The sequence below is a fragment of the Ambystoma mexicanum genome, chromosome 9 (genome assembly GCF_040938575.1).
Source record: "Ambystoma mexicanum isolate Mex_15411 chromosome 9, UKY_AmexF1_1, whole genome shotgun sequence".
Classification (NCBI taxonomy): Eukaryota; Metazoa; Chordata; class Amphibia; order Caudata; family Ambystomatidae; genus Ambystoma; species Ambystoma mexicanum.
Window position 1 is genome coordinate 1552857967 of NC_090931.1, and position 20302 is coordinate 1552878268.

General features: G+C 48.7%; 1 protein-coding gene across 1 annotated transcript in view; it reads right to left on the reverse strand.

Annotated features, from left to right (window-relative positions):
* Nucleotides 1-8966, reverse strand: part of LOC138489510 (zinc finger protein OZF-like) — a 111993-nt gene extending 103027 nt beyond the window's left edge. The window contains exon 1 of the mRNA XM_069617252.1: nucleotides 8826-8966. The gene's annotated coding sequence lies outside the window, so the exon portion shown is untranslated. The remainder of the gene's footprint in view (nucleotides 1-8825) is intronic.
* Nucleotides 8967-20302: the final 11336 nt, after the last annotated feature.

The window sequence follows — 20302 nt, forward strand, 5'->3', positions numbered from 1 at the left end:
TTCTCATGTATATTACCCCCAGATATTTGGAGACAATGGGCCTCATTACACGGAAGGCGGTAATGGTTAACGGCGACCGTTAATGGTAACGGTGGCCGTTAACCATTACCGCCTTACTACGAGGTCCCTTAGCGGGTTGGTTTTTAACGCCTGCTTTTTGCAGGCGTTAAAAACCAACCCGCTAAGGGACCTCGGAGCTAATTGCGGTGCCGTAATTAGCGCCTTCCCCATTCCCATAGAGCCCTATGGGGCAGAAATGGGAATGGGGAAGGGCAATGGCGTAAGGGGGATTTACCGCCCCACCAACCTTGGAATGGGGCGGTAAATCCCCTTTCCGCCAAGGCGGTGCCGGTAATTTACCGGCATGGTCCAGGGTGCTAATAGCACCCTGGACCACCGCCTTCCGTGTAATGAGGCTCATTACAACTCAGGCGTTAAGGGTTAACGCCACCGTTAACCCTTAACGCCTGATTCTGATTTTAACGCCTGCTTTTAGCAGGCGTTAAAATCCATGGCGCTAACCCGCCATGGTGCTAATTACGCCGCCGTAATTTACGGCGGCGTAATTAGCGCCTTCCCCACTCCCATTATGCCCTATGGGGAAAAAATGGGAATGGGGAAGGGAAAATGGGAAATGGGGATTTACCGCCCCACTCACCTTGGAATGGGGCGGTAAATCCGCCATCCACCATGGTGTACACTCTGTTTACACCATGGTGGTAAAGTTGGTGCACTTAGCACCAAGGTTGTAATGAGGCCCAATGTAGAAAACGGGATAGTGAAGAACCTCCCATTAAATGGACTGATTTAGAGGATGAACAAGTGACCAAATACAGGGATGGGCAGGGTTCTTTACACAAAACTATTCTGGCCTTGCCAGAATACATAATGAGAAGGATAGAACAGATAGTACCCCGAAAACAGATGAACTGGGATAAGTTAACTCATTGGGCCTCATTACGACCCTGGCGGAGATCGTGGTGCAATATGCACCATGGAGCACGGCGGAAAGCTGCCGATACCGCCATGGGGGTTGGCGGATTTACCGCCCCATTCCGACCTTGGCGGGGCGGTAAATCCCCATTCCCCATTTTACCCTTCCCCATTCCCATTTTTGCCCCATAGGGCATAATGGGAGTGGGGAAGGCGTTAATTACGCCACCGTAAAATACGGTGGCGTAATTAACAACAAGGTCCCGTAGCGCCATGGATTTCTCCGCCCGGAAAAACCAGGCGGAAAACGCTCCATGGCGCTACGGGAACTCGTAGTAGGGCGGAAGGGTCCGCCGCGAATACCGCTGGCGTAAAACCCACTCCGCCAGGGTCGTAATGAGGCCCATTGCATACAGAATGAAGGAGAATCAGGTGAAAATTATTTTACCAGGAAAGAGCAGGCGTTTAGCTCTTTTAGCGGAATGGATTTAAGTACGACCGAAGGACAAAAGGGATTTTGCTCCCACTTTGTATAAGGGCTCCTTTCTTATCTTAAGAATGATATTCAAACGTATGAATCTACATGGCCAACCCAGAATGCTGCTCAAATATTGACCATGGCCAGATATTATGCAGATAGACAAAAGAAAAGATTGAGAAAGATAGAAAGCTTAATAGTTTAAAAACTAGAGTATTAATGCAAAAAGCATTTCCAGAGAGAGGAAGGGGACAGATGCAGACAGCAAGAGGTATGTTGAGAGGAAGACAGGGAGGAAGTGCACCCCCATCCAATGGAAGAAGTGGTATAGGTGAAGGATGTCACTATTGTAAATCGAGTAATCATTGGATTAGGGAATGCCCTCTAAGACCAAGGGGGAGAGGGAGATCAGTGGGGCGGGGTTTTTCCAGAGGACAGATGAGACAAGGTAACAGTGAAGAGGTAAAAACTATCCAAGAGCAGCAGAATTATTTCGATCCTAGACAAGGCCAATAGTATTCAGCAAGAGATTACTATGAAGATGACACACATTCAGATGATCGTGTAGAATAGGGCTGCTCAAGAGAGGAAAAAGTGAAAATTGGCATTTAAAAATGCAAAGCTAGGAAAAGTGAAGTTCTTACTTGACACCGGGGCGACCCTTACACCCATCTCCCATAAATTGATACCTACTGCACCCCTCTCTGGGAAAGCAAATACATCAGTAGGGTTTTCAAATACCCTTATTCATAGCCCCATTTCAGAGCCTATCCAGTTCTCTGTAGGACCTATTTCATGTCTTGCTCCTGTTGTGGTTACTAACAAATGTGCATTGAATCTATTGGGAATGGATCTGCAAAATAAATGGCATGCTACAATTTATTGTACCCCTGATGGTGTCTATCTCACTTGCATGTCTGATTACTTACAAAAAGGCTGTGCTTACAATGCTATTACCACAGAGGTACTTCCTGATGAATTACTAAATGTTGATGAGAGGGTATGGGCTAAAGGTAAAAATGATGTAGGGTGTCTCCAGATAGCACCTGTTTGCATTACATTAAAGGATAATGGGCCTCATTCCGAGGTTGGAGGTAACCATGGAGTAAATAGCTCCATGGTTGGCAACCATGGAGCTATTTACTCCATGGAAATCCGGCATGGTGAATGGAGTAATTACCGGTCCATTCCAAGGTTGGAGGGACCGGTAATTCCCCATTCACCATACCGGTTCCCCATCCCCATTCCTGCCCCCATAGGGCTCAATGGGAATGGGGAAGGAGTAAATTACGGCACCGTAAATTACGGTGCCGTAATTTACTCCAAGGTCCCTTTGCGGGTTGGATTTTTAACGCCTGCTAAAAGCAGGCGTTAAATGCCAACCCGCAAAAGGGAACTCGGAATATGGTGGTAAGTGTTAACGGTCACCGTTGCCATTAACGGTGACTGTTAACCCTTACCTCCAACCTCGGAATGAGGCCCAATGTTCTTTACCCAAGAATACCCCAATACAAAATAACACAACAAGCACTAGAAGGAATACGTCCAGTCATACAAGATTTATTAGCTAAAGGCATTGTCAAACAAATTGCAGGCAGCCCCTTTTACAGCCCTATACTTCCCATTCGGAAGAAGGTTAGCGAGAATGCAACACCTGAATGGCAATTAGTTATTGATTTGCGCCGTATTAACAAGATAGTACTGCCTCAATTTCCAGTTGTACCAGACATGGGGCCTCATTACACGGATGGCAGAGAACCATGGCGCTATTAGCGCCATGGTTCATGCCGGTAAAATACCGGCACCGCCTTGGCGCAAAGGGGAATTACCGCCCCATTCCAAGGTTGGCGGGGCGGTAATTCCCCCTTCCACCATTGCCCTTCCCCATTCCCATTTTTGCCCCATAGGGCATAATGGGAATGGGGAAGGCGCTAATTACGGTACCACAAATTGCGGTACCCTAATTAGCTCCCTGGAGCAAAAAGCAGGCGTTAAATTCCCCAACCCGTAAAGGGACCTCGTAGTAAGGCGGTAAGGATTTACCGGTACCGGTAAAATACCGGTACCGGCAAACCCTTACCGCCATCCGTGTAATGAGGCCCATGGTTTCTCTTTTTACAATGATCCCACCTGCTGCCCAGTATTTTACAGTAATATACTTTAAGAACGCATTTTTTAGTGTTCCAATCCATGAGGATAGCCAGTATTTGTTTGCTTTTAATATTGAAGGAAGGTCTTATACATTCTGTAGAGCTCCACAAGGTTATACAGAGAGTCCAAGTATTTACAGTCAAGCTTTAAAAGCACAGCTAGATTGTTTTCCACTTCCTGGTGGCACAGCCCTCTTACAGTATGTAGATGACTTGCTTATAGCTGCTGACACCAAAGAACAATGCATAAACTGTACAGTCCAATTACTGAATTTCTTAGCACCATTGGGTCACAAAGCTTCCCAGAGTAAGTTACAGTTTTGCCAAAAGCAAGTTACTTATTTGGGTCATCTCCTATCAAAGGGAGAAAGGAGATTACATCCACAGAGAATACAAGCTGTATTCAATACAGTAGCTCCAACCACACAGCAAGAAGTGAGAGGATTTCTGGGAATGACGTCATTTTGCCGCCAATGTATTCCCAATTTTTCTCTCTTAGCAAAACCCTTACTCATTCTCACTACCAAAGAGACACCAACTCCAATGCCATGGTTACCAGAACACCAAGCAAGCTTTGATATGCTAAAACAGGCTTTATGCGACTCCCCTGCTTTAGGGAACCCTAATTATGGTAAATGTTTTTCCTTGTTTGTGCATGAAAGGTCTGGGTGTTCGTTATCTGTATTAACTCAACTCCATGGAGATAAAAACAGACCTTGTGCCTATTTTTCTTCAACCTTAGACACAGTGGCTAGGGGTTTACCTAGATGCCTAAGGGCAATTGCAGGTGCTGCACTTTCTGTGAAACAATCTGAAAGTATCGTGCAAGGACATCAACTGCTAGTGATGGTGCCTCATGTTATTGATATACTGATGAACAAAACACAAACTCAGCATATGACTACTGCTAGGTTGGCCAGATATGAACTGATTTTACTTGCACCACACATAGCGATAAAAAGGTGTCATTCTCTGAACCCAGTCCAATGCTACCCCTCCCTTCTGATGACCTCACTGTATTGCATGACTGTATCCTAACAACAGAGGAGGAGACAAAGGGAAGGGTAGATTTAACTGATATACCTTTAAGTGAACCTGATGGAACCCTATACGTGGATGGCTCGTGTTTTAAATTGCCATGCGGTATCTCCACAGCTGCCTATGCTATTACTACAATGAAAACAGTGGTTGAAAGTTGCAAAATTCCACAGCACTCTACCCAAGCAGCAGAAATCATTGCATTAACTCGAGCATGTGAGCTCAGTCTTGATTTAAGAGTAAATATATACACTGACAGCCAGTACGCCTTCGGTGTGGCGCATAATTTTGGAAAATTATGGGCTCAGTGAGGTTTTCTTACTTCTCATGGTACCAAAATCCAGCATGGAATGCTGATCACAAGATTGTTGAATTCACTAGTAGCGGCTAGAAAGCTAGCAATTATCAAATGCAGCACTCATAAGAAAGTGACAAATGATGTGGGAATAGGTAATGCATTTGCTAACAGGACAGCTAAATTGACTGCCCAAGCACCTGCCACTTTAACCTATGCATCAGTAAATGCACCAGTAAATATTGAATTTGATAATTCTCTTGAATGTGTCAGACAAATACAAGCAGATGCATCCAAAGAGGAACTTGAGAAATGGAACAGTGAAGCCACCCTTGATGATGGTTGTTATGTATACCAATCTGATAGGAGATTATGGATGTTACCAGACAAATGTGTCTATGGTGGTCACAATGGCACATGGACATTCCCATATATGTGCAGATGCAATTGTAGCCTTACTAGGAGAAGTATGGTATAACACAAACATTCGGAAAACAGCTGTAGCTAAATGTAAATATTATATTACCTGCTTAACACACAACATAGGAAAGGGTACACCTGTCCCTAGAGGTCATTTCAGACCACCAGAGCTACCATTCGAATGCCTTCAAATGGATTTCATAGAAATGCCTCTATGTCAGAGATTTAAATATGTACTAGTTGTAGTATGTATGTTCAGCAAATGGACAGAAGCATTCCCTATGGTGGATAATACTGCCTTAAGCACTGCAAAGGCTTTGGTAAAAGAGTATTTTCCAAGATACGGACTGCCCCATACAATTTGGAGTGACAATGGTGTTCACTTTGTTAATAAGACAATGAACCTAGTGTGTCAGGCTTTGGGAATACGACAACATTTCCATTCCATTTTTCATCCGGCCGCAGCTGGTTTATGTGAACGTTTCAATTCCACCCTGAAGAGCAAATTGGTAAAAATCTGTGCCAGTAGCCCCCTCAAGTGGGTAGATGCTTTGCCCCTGGCCCTAATGTCCATATGTACTGTCCCACATTCAGGAGTAGGTTTGTCACCATATGAAGTTGTAATGGGACGACCAGCAAATATATAGGGAATCCCAAGTCCAAGAAAACTATCAAATGTCCCTTATCCTTTGTTGAGCGATTACTGTTTGGAGCTTACTAAGAGGTTGTCTATTATTCATAAACAGGTGAAACATTTTTTGCCAAAGCCTCTTGAAGGTTTCGGCCACGCCATACAGCCTGGTGACTGGATTTTTACCAAGAACTTTCAGCGATCATCCAGTCTACAACCACGGTGGAAGGGCCCAGTTCAGGTCCTACTGGCCACCCAGACTGCTGTCAAGTGCGAAGGACATCGTAACTGGATTCATGCCAGCCATGTGAAGCGGGCTCCTCCATTTCTGGCTGGGAATACGTCTACAGAGTTACTGTGGGAAGAATCTGTGCCGCAAGGGACTGATAATTCCCAAAGACTACCTCTGTGCAACGTTTCCCCAGGTATCGTGCCTCCCAAAGACATCACAGGAGTGACAGAGGGACCACGATATAATCTCAGGCCACGAAAACTAAAGTAACTGTGCTGATTGATGCTTGCTTCTTTTCTTGAATTGACTTTGCTGCCTTCTCTGCGGATTGTCCAGGGCGGTGAATACCAGCATCTTTAACGAACTGTCTTTGGGGTGAAGCATATGAACACTCCTGAAACTCCTATAACCCTTGTCTTGCCCTAGCCTGTTAGAGTATTTCCTTTAAGAAACTTTCTCATAATGCCAAACAGTATCTATGACACACCTACTCCTGAATCCAGACCTTGGTATCGCTCCAAACCCAAGGTTCTGTCATTTCCCTTTTCTAGTGATGTCACTGAATATGTTTCACAGACAGCTGTCCAGGATGAGGAGATATATGAGGCGGTTCTGTAACTTTAGTGTAGCAATAATGTTGAGCTGATTAACAAAAGGGCTGTCTGTGGAAATCGATTTTATCTGTTAATCAGTTCAGAACAATATGACTTAAAGGAGAGCATGCTACAAAACATAATCTGCTAGGGGCCAATTACAAACATCATTCAAAAGATTAGGCCTCCTTGCTTTAACACACGAAGCTAAAACATTAGGCCTCACGTTAGAGGTCCCTACTTAAAACTGCACAATGCATAAAACTTGCTTACGCTCGCTAGAATTCAAGATAAACAGCATGACCTCTCACCGAGATATGCGTGTTGAAAGTACATTAGCTCATCCCAGATGTGAGAAAATTCCACTGACATTAATGAGAAATTTACAGTAAACCATTTTATTAATACAACGAGACCAGCAGAAACACGTCCCTTTTTCTGCTGCTTTTAACCTTTGTACACAGTAAACGTTTGCGCTGTTCGCTTTCCTTCCTTATTTTACAAATAGCATTTGCTTTCAGTAACATGAGATGTGATGTATTATGACAAACGACTGCCTTTTTACTCTCTGCATATACCGTTCTCACCCATTCTGGGAAATTACCACAGAAGTGACGGAGGAGTGATTGATCTGCCACGAGATGTCTAGGCACGTATAGTGTGGGAGTGATGTCTGGTATCTAGCTATATAAACTTGGTCATTCTATTTTGAAAATTGTCAGCAACTGAGGAGTGCAATGACTTATGTTTTGCTCCGTCATTGTAATCTTTCTTTGCTCACCCACTATAGTGTTATTCGTAATAAATGCTTGTAATTGTGAAAGCCTCTGTGTCGTAATCTGTATGTATCTGATGGAAAAGTGTTTATCCCATTTATATTTCAGACTGGACGAACCACAAATATATCCATTGTAAATTCCCTTTTTTACACAAGTCCTAAACCTGCAGATCTGAGCAGCAAGTGCTGAACCTGCAGAGCTGAGCAGCAAGCACTGGACCTGCAGATCTGAGCCGCAAGCGCTGAACCTGCAGATCTGAGCCGCAAGCGCTGAACCTGCAGATCTGAGCCGCAAGCGCTGAACCTGCAGATCTGAGCCGCAAGCGCTGAACCTGCAGATCTGAGCCGCAAGCGCTGAACCTGCAGATCTGAGCCGCAAGCGCTGAACCTGCAGATCTGAGCCGCAAGCGCTGAACCTGCAGAGCTGAGCAGCAAGCGCTGAACCTGCAGATCTGAGCAGCAAGTGCTGAACCTGCAGAGCTGAGCAGCAAGTGCTGAACCTGCAGAGCTGAGCAGCAAGCACTGAACCTGCAGATCTGAGCCGCAAGCGCTGAACCTGCAGATAAAGCGCTGAACCTGCAGATCTGAGCCGCAAGCGCTGAACCTGCAGATCTGAGCCGCAAGCGCTGAACCTGCAGATAAAGCGCTGAACCTGCAGATCTGAGCCGCAAGCGCTGAACCTGCAGATCTGAGCAGCAAGCGCTGAACCTGCAGATCTGAGCCGCAAGCGCTGAACCTGCAGATCTGAGCCGCAAGCGCTGAACCTGCAGATCTGAGCAGCAAGCGCTGAACCTGCAGATCTGAGCCGCAAGCGCTGAACCTGCAGATCTGAGCAGCAAGCGCTGAACCTGCAGATCTGAGCAGCAAGCGCTGAACCTGCAGATCTGAGCCGCAAGCGCTGAACCTGCAGATCTGAGCCGCAAGCGCTGAACCTGCAGATCTGAGCCGCAAGCGCTGAACCTGCAGAGCTGAGCCGCAAGCGCTGAACCTGCAGAGCTGAGAAGCAAGCGCTGAAACTGCAGAGCTGAGCAGCAAGCGCTGAACCTGCAGATCTGAGCAGCAAGCGCTGAACCTGCAGATCTGAGCAGCAAGCGCTGAACCTGCAGATCTGAGCAGCAAGCGCTGAACCTGCAGATCTGAGCAGCAAGCGCTGAACCTGCAGAGCTACATCTGCGGCATGGCAAAGCTGCTGCGAGAAGCGAAACTGTAACCTGTGGCGCCCGGGGCCGGGTGGGTCTCGTGCCGTGGGTCTAGGGGCAGCAATGGCGTGAACTCACCGCCTCTGAGCTTCCCTCCCGTGACGGCGGCTGGATCTCGTCTCAGTAATCCCCGGGCGGTGGATCTCCTGGAATCTCTCGCAACACCCTCGGGTATGAGGAGGAGACCAGGGTAGCTGGAACCTCTCCCGGTGTCGCTAGGCTCGGCACTGCGGCTGCGCCGAGCAAGGGACGCTGCTGCGCAGACAGCAAGGCATCGCTCCTGGGGAAACGATCACTGCGGCTGCGCAAAGTAAGTGATACGCTGCGCGGACCGCGAGGCACCACTCCAAATACACGTATCACTGCGGCTGCGCAGAACAAGGGACGTACCTGCGCAGACCGCGAGGCACCGCCCCTGATGCACGTATCAGTGCGGCTGCGCAATGTAAGGGACGCACTGCGCAGACCGCGAGGCACCGCCCCCTGATGTACGTATCAGTGCGGCTGCGCACACCACGGACCATGGAGTGACCCTCCTGAGACACCGACCACCACGCATGTGCAAAGCGGGGACGTCATGTGCACACTGCGAGGCACCGCTCCTGAGGCGGTTATCACTGCGCATACGCATGCTGGCAGGACACGCGCGAGGTCAGTCTGCGCATGTGCACGAGTTCCAGGAAGTCCTTGTCATTGTTATAGGATAACGGTTGATACTAGTTCTCATCCGAGAAACGGACCATCGGTTGTTAGGGCCATTTCTCAGATGGGAAATAACTGCTTCAGTGTCAGTGGGCTAGTTCCCATAAGAGAAATGGCCCTGTTGCCCCTAGTGGCCAAGTCCTGCTAGTTCCCATTAGAGAAATGGCCCTGTTGCCCCTAGTGGCCAAGTCCTGCTAGTTCCCATTAGAGAAATGGCCCTTTTTTGCCCCCTAGTGGCCAGGTCCGGCATAATAATGGGAACTAGCCCACTCAAACAGAGAAGGCTAGTTCCCATTAAAGAAATAGTCCTTTTTGCTCCCCTAGTGGCCAAGTCCTGCATAATAATGGGAACTAGCCCACTCACACTGAGAAGGCTAGTTCCCATTAGAGAAATGGCCCTTTTTGCTCCCCTAGTGGCCAAGTACTGCATAATAATGGGAACTAGCCCACTCACACTGAGAAGGCTAGTTCCCATTAGAGAAATGGCCCTTTTTGCTCCCCTAGTGGCCAAGTACTGCATAATAATGGGAACTAGCCCACTCACACAGAGAAGGCTAGTTCCCATTAGAGAAATGGCCCTTTTTGCTCCCTTAGTGGCCAAGTCCTGCATAATAATGGGAACTAGCTGTAGTAAACTCTTGCACAGATGACAGGAGGCGTGATTAATGGCTGGATGCCTTTTATTGTATAAGGGACATCTGCCGCGAACATGTAAGTATTAAAGAGCCAAGCGGCTAGGCAAACGTGCCTAAGAACTGCTGCAGGGCTATGGGACTGAAATGTCTCGTAGTGTAAGCCCCCAGGCCCCAATCTCGGAGGAGCCGGCAGGACGCGTTTTGCCGCGTCCTCTGCTGCTCCCGTAATGCGCGCGAAGCGCGCAGGGGCGGTCCTCGCTGCCGTGGCGAGATCTCACGAGAGTTGGTAACTCTCGCGATATCTCTACACACCTCCCTTTGGTGAGGCAAAGGAAGTTCATTGCAAAACATAGTCACTGTATCTCACCGGTCTTCTGTGCTCTCTTCTAGGTCGGTCACCCTTTCCAGTGCGATCTTCCTGTTGCTCCTGTTCTGGTTCTGGCATGGGTGATTCCGGTTCCATCTCTGTTTCTTCCCTTTCTCTGTAGCTTCTCTCGGGCTCACGTTCTTCCCTTCGCTCATTGTCTATTCCTTCTTCAGCATGTGATCTCTCTGGGGTTCTTGCTCTTTCTTGTCTCTTCTGATATAGGGCTACTCTTTCCAGATTCCATGTGCGCCCATCCTCGGTGCGGACATGGTTTGTTCCCCTGTGAATCACTTTGGTGGGTCTGCTGAACCGAGAGCCCGTGATTTGGTCTTTTTTCGGTAGTCTTATTTTGACCCAATCTCCCCCTCCAATGTCTGACGCTTGCCTGGTTCTTCTTCTTTGGTCACTCCACGTTTTCATGCGTGCCTTGCTGTTTTCAATTCTCCACACCACTTCTGACATGTCCACTGCTTCATCTTCTCTTACTTTGGATAACCATGGTGGTATGAGCGTGGAGGCTGCACTCCTCCCTCTCAACATTCGAAACAGGAATATTTGCGTGATTCAGTTTGGAGTGAGTCTGTGGGCCGCTATGGCCTCCTTAGTGGTTTTTAGGGGGTCCATTCCAGAGGCCATGGCTAGTTGGATTGCTCCCTTAATGAACCTGTTGGCCCTTTCAACAAGCCCATTGGCTTGGGGATGATACAAGGCCGCCTTCTTTTGGCCTATATTGTGCTTTCTCAGGAATTGTTCCATGTCCCGTGAGATCAGTTGTACCCCATTGTCTGTTACTACTTCCTTGGGGAGGCCTTCCCTTTGAAAAATTTCAGTGAGGACTTCAATTACAATCGCGGTGGTAATGTTTGGGACGAACTCAGCCTCGACCCACTTGAATAGGTAATCAACCAGCACTATGCTGTACCGATGTTCTGGTGCCATCGCTTCCAGGGGTCCTATAAAGTCTATGCCCACTTTTGACCACACCGCTTCTGGTACTTATGTGGGAATTAGGGGTACCTGTCTGAGTTTCAAGCTTTTGTCGCTATTGAGGCACTCATGACACCGCTCTATCATGGTGCGAATCTCTTGGTCCATGGACGGCCACCAGTAGGCTTCCCGGACTCTGCGACGGGTCATCGTGTTTCCCAGGTGACCAGCGTGGGCTCTGCATAGAATGGTGCTCCTCATGCCTACGGGTGGGATTATCTGGTCCGTCTTCATTATTATTCCGTCCGTTTCAGATATCTCTTCGGCCACCTTCCAATAGGGTCTCATGCCTTCTGGTATCGTTTTTTCACCTGGCCACCCTTCCTTGATCCACTCACGGATTTTCACCATAGCCGGGCTTTTCCGTCTTCTTCCAACCAGTGTTTCTCACTGAGTTCCATATAATCAGGTGCTTTTATATCGGTGATGGATGCCACGATGAATTCTCCTTGTAGAAACGTGGTGGCCTTGTCTTTACCTTCTGGCAATCTTGACATGCAGTCTGCCTGCGAATTCTTCCATCCTGAGATGTGCTGCACTTAAAACGTGTACTCCTGCAGTTTTGCTGCAATGCGTGCCAATCTGGGTGTGGACACTTTAGTACCTCCCGGGCTGAGCATGTGGATGAGGGGTTTGTGGTCTGTCACCAATTTGAATTTCGTGCCCCACACATGTGTTCTAAAATGTTCTACCGCCCATGCACATGCCAACATTTCCTTTTCTATGGTAGAGTAGTTCTGTTCTGCCGAGGCAAAGGCTACCACATGCTCCGTGTCCCCCTTCTTCTGCGTGAGAACTGCTCCTAGTCCGTATGCACTGGCATCCGTGGTGATGACTGTATCCCACTCTGGGTTAAATGGCTGTAAACACGGCGCTTCCATGATGTGCCGTTTTATACTTTCAACCGCCTTTTTCTGGGGTTCTTGCCACAAAAATTCCGAACCTTTTTTGAGGAGGTCACGGAGTGGTGCTGAGGTTTCTGAGAACTTGGGGATAAATTTTGCGTAATACTCCGCCAGTCCAAGAAATGATCTTACTTCGTCTTTGCTGGTGGGTTCCGGTGCTTTTATGATTGCAAATTTTGTTTGGGGCTGATCCCTTTTTCTGAGATTTTGTACCCCAAGTATTCGACTTCTTTCGCTTTGAATACACATTTTTCATTGCGTAGCCTCACCCCTGCTTCTTGCAGCTTGATCAGGACAGTTCTCAATGTGGCATCGTGCGTTTGTTCATCCCCTGCGTACACAAGGATGTCGTCCTGGAAATACGCGACATTTTTGACCTTTCGTAGCAAGACATCCATCATGCGTTGAAAAGCTGATGCTGCCGACGATAAGCCGAATGGCATCTTGGTGAACTGATAGGTGCCAAACGGTGTGATGAATGCTGTGAGGGGTTTCGACTCTTCATGCAATTGTTTTGGGTGATATGCGTTTCTCATATCCACTTTTGAGAAAATTTTGGCTTCCTTCATCAACAGAATGAGTTCATTTATGCTCGGTAGTGGGTAGTTGTCAGTGATGACCTCTACGTTTAAACTGCGAAGGTCAATACACTCCCTTAGCTCTTGTGAGTTCGGTTTCTTTATAAGCACGACTGGGCTCAGCCATTCTGACGCTTCAACTTCTTCAATGACACCCTCCGCTCTCATTTTGTCCAATTGATTCCTGAGAGTGTCTCTTGCGGTTGCTGGCACTGGCCTCACTCGATGTTTGACTGGGACGGCATTCTTTTTGAGCATTATTTTATGGACAAAGCCCTTGATGTGACCCGGCTCCTCCGAGAAAGGTTTTGGGTAGTCACTCTTGACAATGGGCCCATTCCTCGCGCAGACAGACAGTACCTGGTCTTCTGTGCTGGGGTCCAGTTTGATTTTTAGCTTGTCTTGGTCGTCCCATCCCAGTACTGCTGGGCCTTCGTGGCTGAAATAAACTCTGGTGGTGGTTTCTCTTCCTTTAAACTCCACTTTCCCTTTGATATATCCCAGTAGTTCAACTGACTCCCCACCAAAAACGGTGGGTTTGTGTCGTGTGGTGAGAACTTGGACCTTTTCTTTTCCCACCATTTCCTTGTATGTCCGTAGGGGTATTATGGTGAGGTCCGAACCAGAGTCGCCATAACTCTTGTTTCTCGACCGTCAATTTTGATTGTGCAATGGGGCTTTTCTCTTCTTGCCCTTGTGCTGTTTACCATAATGACTGTGGGTATCCCCTCATTTTCTGAGGACGATTCTCGCTCCCTGTTGTGATCCGTATTTACACTGGTAACTTTCTTGTTTCTCCACCGACACACCAACGAGAAATGGCCAATGCGTTTGCAGATGGAGCACTCTTTGTCTCTGGCTGGGCACTCCCTATCGAACGCCAGGTGTTTCGTGCTGGTGCACCTGTGGCATTTCAGAGGTTCTTTCTTACCTCCTCTCCCCTCTCTCGTGTCTGGTGTCTGTCTTTCTTTCTTTGAGTGGAATGTGACTGCTTGGATTTCAGCGGAACTCTGGGTTCCCATGAGTTCTTTTCGTCTTCCCGCTGTTTCTTCGACCGCTCTGGCAATTTCGATCGCCTTCTCTAGTTGTAATTCTTTCTCCACAATGAATTTATCTTGTACTTTTCTGCTGTTGATGTGGACTGTCAACATATCGCAGATGAGGCTCTCAGCATTGTTGCCGAAACTGCACAGCGCCGCCAGTTCCGCAGCTTGGTGACGTAGTCGTCGACTGGTTCAGATATTTCTTGTCTGCGGGTGTAAAAGCGTATTCTATGCAACACCGTGTTTTCTTTACTGGCAAATCTCTTCACTATTCTCCTAACTGCCTCCTTAAAGACTTCATCGTTGTCCCCTGCCACCGGGATCGGGGTGAGACTCTCAAACACCCTCTGCCCTTCCACTCCCAGGGCATTAAGTAACATATCCCTACGCCGTGCCGCTGAAAATCCTGCCCCACCTAGCGCCTCTACATACGTTGTGAAAAGGGGTTGCCATTGCGGCCACGGGATGGCAGGTCTACCTGGAGTTTGCAGGAAGGGGGGTGGCGGCGTCGCTCCTTGCATGTTCCCACGTGGGTTGCAGTGGTGATCCTCGTCGCCAATTTATGTAGTAAACTCTTGCACAGATGACAGGAGGCGTGATTAATGGCTGGATGCCTTTTATTGTATAAGGGAAATCTGCCGCGAACATGTAAGTATTAAAGAGCCAAGCGGCTAGGCAAACGTGCCTAAGAACTGCTGCAGGGCTGTGGGACTGAAATGTCTCGTAGTGTAAGCCCACAGGACCCAATCTCGGAGGAGCCGGCAGGACGCGTCTTGCCGCGTCCTCTGCTGCTCCCGTAATGCACGCGAAGCGCGCAGGGGCGGTCCTCGCTGCCATGGCGAGATCTCACGAGAGTTGGTAACTCTCGCGATATCTCTACACTAGCCCACTCACACTGAGAAGGCTAGTTCCCATTAGAGAAATGGCACTTTTTGCTCCCCTAGTGGCCAAGTACTGCATAATAATGGAAACTAGCCCACTCACACAGAGAAGGCTAGTTCCCATTAGAGAAATGGCCCTTTTTGCTCCCCTAGTGGCCAAGTCCTGCATAATAATGGGAACTAGCCCATTCACACTGAGAAGGCTAGTTCCCATTAGAGAAATGGCCCTTTTTGCTCCCCTAGTGGCCAAGTACTGCATAATAATGGGAACTAGCCCACTCACACAGAGAAGGCTCATTCCCATTAGAGAAATGGCCCTTTTTGCTCCCCTAGTGGCCAAGTCCTGCATAATAATGGGAACTAGCCCATTCAACCTGAGAAGGCTATTTCCCATTAGAGAAACGGCCCTCCGACCTGGAAAGGCAAAAAGGACCTCTCGTCTAATGGGAACTAGCCCACTCACACTGAAGCAGCTATTTCCCATTAGAGAAGCAGCCCTCCGACCTGCAGAGGCAGAAAGGTCCTCTCGTCCAATGGGAACTAGCCCATTCACACTGAAGCAGCTATTTCCCATTAGAGAAACGGCCCTCCGACCTGGAAGGCAAAAAGGTCCTATCGTCTAATGTGAACTAGCCCACTCACGCTGAAGCAGCTATTTCCCATTAGAGAAATGGCCCTCCGACCGGGAAAGGCAGAAAGGTCCTTTCGTCTAATGGGAACTAGCCCACTCACACTGAAGCAGCTATTTCCCATTAGAGAAACGGCCCTCCGACTGATAAAGGCAAAAAGGTCCTCTCGTCTAATGGGACCTAGCCCACTCACACTGAAGCAGCTATTTCCCATTAGAGAAGTGGCCCTCTGACCCGGAAAGGCAGATAGGTCCTTTTGTCTAATGGGAACAAGCCCATTCACACTGAAGCAGCTATTTCCCATTAGAGAAACGACCCTCCGACCTGCAGAGGCAGAAAGGTCCTCCTGTCTAATGGGAACTAGCCCATTCAAACTGAAGCAGCTATTTCCCATTAGAGAAACGGGCCTCTGACCCGGAAAGGCAGATAGGTCCTTTTGTCTAATGGGAACTAGCCCATTCACACTGAAGCAGCTATTTCCCATTAGAGAAACGGCCCTCCGACCTGGAAAGGCAGAAAGGTCCTCTCGTCTAATGGGAACTAGCCCATTCACACTGAAGCAGCCATTTCCCATTAGATAAGCGGCACTCCGACCTGGAAAGGCAAACAGGTCCTCTCGTCTAATGGGAACTAGCCCACTCACACTGAAGCAGCTATTTCCCATTAGAGAAACGGCCCTCCGACCTGCAGAGGCAGAAATGTCCTCTCGTCTAATGGGAACTAGCCCACTCACACTGAAGCAGCTATTTCCATTAGAGAAACGTCCCTCCGACCTGCAGAGGCAGAAAGGTCCTCTCGTCTAATGGGAACTAGCCCATTCACACTGAAGCAGCTATTTCCCATTAGAGGAATGGCCCTCCGACCTGGAAAGGCAAAAATGTCCTCTTGTCTAATGGGAACTAGCCCACTCACACTGAAGCAGCTATTTCCCATTAGAGAAACGGCCCTCCGACCTGCAGAGGCAGAAAGGTCCTCTCGTCTAATGGGAACTAGCCCACTCACACTGAAGCAGCTATTTCCCATTAGAGGAACGTCCCTCCGACCTGCAGAGTCAGAAAGGTCCTTTTGTCTAATGGGAACTAGCCCATTCACACTGAAGCAGCTATTTCCCATTAGAGGAATGGCCCTCCGACCTGCAAAGGCAAAAATGTCCTCTTGTCTAATGGGAACTAGCCCACTCACACTGAAGCAGCTATTTCCCATTAGAGAAACAGCCCTCCGACCTGCAGAGGCAGAAACGTCCTCTCGTCTAATGGGAACTAGCCCACTCACACTGAAGCAGTTATTTCCCAGTAGAGAAACGTCCCTCCAACCTGCAGAGGCAGAAAGGTCCTCTCGTCTAATGGGAACTAGCCCATTCACACTGAAGCAGCTATTTCCCATTAGAGAAACGGCCCTCCGACTGATAAAGGCAAAAAGGTCCTCTCGTCTAATGGGACCTAGCCCACTCACACTGAAGCAGCTATTTCCCATTAGAGAAATGGCCCTCCGACCTGGAATGGCAGAAAGGTCCTCTCGTATAATGGGAACTAGCCCATTCATACTGAAGCAGCTATTTCCCATTAGAGAAATGGCCCTCTGACCTGGAAAGGCAGAAAGGTCCTCTCTAATGGGAACAAGCCCATTCACACTGAAGCAGCTATTTCCCATTAGAGAAACGACCCTCCGACCTGCAGAGGCAGAAAGGTCCTCTTGTCTAATGGGAACTAGCCCATTCAAACTGAAGCAGCTATTTCCCATTAGAGAAACGGCCCTCTGACCGGAAAGGCAGATAGGTCCTTTTGTCTAATGGGAACTAGCCCATTCACACTGAAGCAGCTATTTCCCATTAGAGAAACGGCCCTCCGACCTGGAAAGGCAGAAAGGTCCTCTCGTCTAATGGGAACTAGCCCATTCACACTGAAGCAGCCATTTCCCATTAGATAAGCGGCACTCCGACCTGGAAAGGCAAACAGGTCCTCTCGTCTAATGGGAACTAGCCCATTCACACTGAAGCAGCCATTTCCCATTAGATAAGCGGCACTCCGACCTGGAAAGGCAAACAGGTCCTCTCGTCTAATGGGAACTAGCCCACTCACACTGAAGCAGCTATTTCCCATTAGAGAAACGGCCCTCCGACCTGCAGAGGCAGAAACGTCCTCTCGTCTAATGGGAACTAACCCACTCACACTGAAGCAGTTATTTCCCAGTAGAGAAACGTCCCTCCGACCTGCAGAGGCAGAAAGGTCCTCTCGTCTAATGGGAACTAGCCCATTCACACTGAAGCAGCTATTTCCCATTAGAGAAACGGCCCTCCGACTGATAAAGGCAAAAAGGTCCTCTCGTCTAATGGGACCTAGCCCACTAACACTGAAGCAGCTATTTCCCATTAGAGAAATGGCCCTCCGACCTGGAATGGCAGAAAGGTCCTCTCGTATAATGGGAACTAGCCCATTCATACTGAAGCAGCTATTTCCCATTAGAGAAATGGCCCTCTGACCTGGAAAGGCAGAAAGGTCCTCTCTAATGGGAACAAGCCCATTCACACTGAAGCAGCTATTTCCCATTAGAGAAACGGCCTTCCGACCTGGATAGGCAGAAAGGTCCTTTCGTCTAATGGGAACTAGCACATTCACACTGAAGCAGCTATTTCCCATTAGAGGAATGGCCCTCCGACCTGGAAAGGCAAAAAGGTCCTCTCGTCTAATGGGAACTAGCCCATTCACACTGAAGCAGCTATTTCCCATTAGAGGAATGGCCCTCCGACCTGGAAAGGCAAAAAGGTCCTCTCGTCTAATGGGAACTAGCCCACTCACACTGAAGCAGCTATTTCCCATTAGAGAAACGTCCCTCCGACCTGCAGAGGCAGAAAGGTCCTCTCGTCTAATGGGAACTAGCCCATTCACACTGAAGCAGCTATTTCCCATTAGAGGAATGGCCCTCCGACCTGGAAAGGCAAAAAGGTCCTCTCGTCTAATGGGAACTAGCACACTCACACTGAAGCAGCTATTTCCCATTAGAGAAACGGCCCTCCGACCTGCAGAGGCAGAAAGGTCCTCTCGTCTAATGGGAACTAGCCCACTCACACTGAAGCAGCTATTTCCCATTAGAGAAACGTCCCTCCGACCTGCAGAGGCAGAAAGGTCCTCTCGTCTAATGGGAACTAGCCCATTCACACTGAAGCAGCTATTTCCCATTAGAGGAATGGCCCTCCGAACTGGAAAGGCAAAAGGGTCCTCTCGTCTAATGGGAACTAGCCCACTCACGCTGAAGCAGCTATTTCCCATTAGAGAAACGGCCCTCCGACCTGCAGAGGCAGAAAGGTCCTCTCGTCTAATGGGAACTAGCCCACTCACACTGAAGCAGCTATTTCCCATTAGAGAACAGGCACTCCGACCTGCAAAGGCAGAAAGGTCCTCTTATCTAAGGGGAACTAGCCCATTCACACTGAAGCAGCTATTTCCCATTAGAGAAGCGGCCCTCCGACCTGCAGAGGCAGAAAGGTCCTCTTGTCTAATGGGAACTAGCCCATTCACACTGAAGCAGCTATTTCCCATTAGAGAAACGGCCCTCCGACCTGGAAAGGCAAAAAGGTCATTTCGTCTAATGGGAACTAGCCCACTCACGCTGAAGCAGCTATTTCCCATTAGATAAACGGCCCTCCGACCTGCAGAGGCAGAAAGGTCCTCTCGTCTAATGGGAACTAGCCCACTCACACTGAAGCAGCTATTTCCCATTAGAGAACCGGAATCTCCGACCTGCAGAGGCAGAAAGGTCCTCTCGTCTAATGGGAACTAGCCCATTCACACTGAAGCAGCTATTTCCCATTAGAGAAGCGGCCCTCCGACCTGCAGAGGCAGAAAGGTCCTCTTGTCTAATGGGAACTAGCCCATTCACACTGAAGCAGCTATTTCCCATTAGAGAAACGGCCCTCCGACCTGGATAGGCAGAAAGGTCCTTTCGTCTAATGGGAACTAGCACACTCACATTGAAGCAGCTATTTCCCATTAGAGAAACAGCCCTCCGACCGGGAAAGGAAAAAACATCCTCTCGTCTAATGGGAACTAGCCCACTCACACTGAAGCAGCTATTTCCCATTAGAGAAACGGCCCTCCGACCGGGAAAAGCAAAAAGGTCCTCTCGTCTAATGGGAACTAGCCCACTCACACTGAAGCAGCTATTTCCCATTAGAGAAATGGCCCTCCGACCTGGAATGGCAGAAAGGTCCTCTCGTCTAATGGGAACTAGCCCATTCACACTGAAGCAGCTAGAGAAATGGCCCTCTGACCTGGAAAGGCAGAAAGGTCCTCTCTAATGGGAACTAGCCCACTCACACTGAAGCAGCTATTTCCCATTAGAGAAACGGCCCTCCGACCTGCAGAGGCAGAAACGTCCTCTCGTCTAATGGGAATTAGCCCATTCACACTGAAGCAGCTATTTCCCATTAGAGAAACGGCCCTCCGACCTGCAAAGGCAGAAAGGTCCTCTCGTCTAATGGGAACTAGCCCATTCACACTGAAGCAGCTATTTCCCATTAGAGAAACGGCCCTCCGACCTGGAAATGCAAAAAAGGTCCTCTCGTCTAATGAGGACTAGCCCACTCACACTGAAGCATCTATTTCCCATTAGACAAGCGGCCCTCCGACCTGCAGAGGCAGAACGGTCCTCTCGTCTAATGGGAACTAGCCCATTCACACTGAAGCAGCTATTTCCCATTAGAGAAACGGCCCTCCGACCTGGAAAGGCAGAAAGGTCCTCTCGTCTAATGGGAACTAGCCCACTCACGCTGAAGCAGCTATTTCCCATTAGAGAAACGGCCCTCCGACCTGCAGAGGCAGAAAGGTCCTCT